The sequence below is a fragment of the Bos indicus x Bos taurus genome, chromosome 1 (assembly GCF_003369695.1).
Source record: "Bos indicus x Bos taurus breed Angus x Brahman F1 hybrid chromosome 1, Bos_hybrid_MaternalHap_v2.0, whole genome shotgun sequence".
Classification (NCBI taxonomy): Eukaryota; Metazoa; Chordata; class Mammalia; order Artiodactyla; family Bovidae; genus Bos; species Bos indicus x Bos taurus.
Window position 1 is genome coordinate 112,590,943 of NC_040076.1, and position 2,199 is coordinate 112,593,141.

The window sequence follows — 2,199 nt, forward strand, 5'->3', positions numbered from 1 at the left end:
TACTTTCTTCAATTTAAGTCTGAATTTTGCAACAAGAAGTTCATGATCTGAGCCACAGTCAGTCCCAGGACTGTATAGAACTTCTCCATCTTCAGCTGCAAAGAATATAATCAATCTGATTTCAGCATTGACCTTCTGGTGATGTCCATATGTAGAGTTATCTTTTGTGTTGTTGGAAGAGGGTGTTTGCTATGACCAGTGTATTCTCTTGGCAAAACTCTGTTAGACCTTGCCCTGCTTCATGTTGTATTCCAAGGCCAAACTTGCCTGTTATCCAGGTATTTCTTGACTTTCTACTTTTGCATTCCAGACCCCTATGATGAAAAGGACATCTTTTTTGGGTTTTAGTTCTAGAGGATCTTGTAGGTCTTCATGAAAGTGAAAGTGAAGTCATGTCTAACTCTTTGAGACCCCCTGGACTGTAGCCTACCAGGCTTCTCTGTCCATGGGATTCTCCAGGCAAGAGTACTGGAGCGTGTTGCCATTTCCTTCTCCAGGGGATCTTCCCAACCCAGGAATTGAACCTGGGTCTCCTGCATTGCAGGCAGATGCTTTACCATCTGAGCCACCAGGGAAGCAATCGTTCAATTTCAGCTTCTTCAGCATTACTGGTTGTGGCATATACTTGGATTACTGTAGTACTGAATGATTTACCTTGGAAATGAACTGGGATCATTCTGTCATTTTTGAGATTGCACCCAAGTACTGCATTTTGGATGCTTTGCTGACTATGAGGTCTACTCCATTTCTTCTAAGGGATTCTTGCCCACAGTAGGAGATATAATGATCATCTGAATTAAATTTGTGCATTGCTGTCCATTTTAGTTCACTGATTCCTAAAATATCTATGTTCACTCTTGCCATTTCCTGTTTGACCACTTCCAGTTTACCTTGACTCATGGACCTAATGTTTCACTCTTTACATGAATGCAATTATAGTTTGTAGTCTTTTGCATCCTTCACTCAGTGTTTTTAAGTTTCATATATTGTACCATGTATCAGGTTCATTCTTTTTGTACTCCATTGTATGAATACACCACAATTTGTTGTTGATGGACACTTAGGTTACTTCCAGTTCTTGGCTGTTATGGATAAAGTTGCTATGGACATTTTTTACATGTCCTTTTTTTTGGACATATATTTCCATCCCTTTGGGGTAATGCCTGAGAATAGGAGTCATAAAGTAGGAATTGACAAGCAGTTTTCCTGAGAAATATTATCATTTTATACTCCGAATCACATTGTTTCAGTTCCTTCCCATCTTTACCAACTGCCTCTAGCAGGGGCAGAATGATAACCTCATTGTAGTTTAATTTGCATTTCCCTTATGAATAATGATACTGAGCAGTGTTTCATGTGCTTATTAGCTAATCATATATCTTCTTTTGTGAAGTTTCTATTTAATCTTTTTCCCATTTTAATTGGGTTGGTTGTCTTCTTAATATTGATTTGTAGGATTCCTTTATATTTACTGAAATCCAGTGCTTTGCCTGATATATGTGTTGCAAGTATTGCTGCTCAGCCTATGCTTATCCTTCATTTTTCTTTACGGTTGTCTTTTAAAAAGCAGAGTTTTAAATTTTTGTTAAGTCCTATTTATCCACTTTCTTCCAGAATACTTATAGCATTAACCATTGTTTGAGTCTATGATTTATCTCAAAATAATGTTAGTGAATGATACAAGGTAATGATCAAGGTTAATTATTTTTCATGCATTTATCTAGTTGTTCCAGAATCAGTTGTTGAAAAAAATTTCCTTTCTTCACTAACATTCTTAATACCTTTGTTAAAAATCTGTTGACCATAAAAAGTGAGTCTGTTCTGAATTCTATTCTGTTCCATTGACTTTTTTGTCCTTGTACTAATATCACTGTGTTCATTACTGTAGCTATATAGTAAGTCTCAAAATCAAGTAGTGTAAGTCCTCCAATCTTGTTTTTTATTTTCAATATTGTTTTGTTTGAAATATAGATTCTTATATTTCAAAATAAATTTTAGAAACATTTTGTTGGTATCTACGCTCCCCTTAAAAAAAAAAAAAAGGTCCATTGCTATTTTAAGTGAGGTTGCACTGAATCTCTAGGTCAATTTCAGAGAATTTACATCTTAACCATCCATTAAAATGGTATAATCTTCCATTTATTTAAGTTTCTTGAAATTTCTTCTACAAATATTTTAGTCTACCATGTAGAAGTTGTG

The 2,199-nt window shown here is 35.3% G+C and overlaps 1 non-coding gene across 1 annotated transcript; it reads right to left on the reverse strand.

Annotated features, from left to right (window-relative positions):
- Nucleotides 1-503: 503 nt before the first annotated feature.
- TRNAC-GCA lies at nucleotides 504-575 on the reverse strand. Its single transcript has one exon. It is a non-coding gene; the product is annotated as a tRNA-Cys (tRNA).
- Between the last annotated feature and the right edge of the window lie 1,624 nt (nucleotides 576-2,199).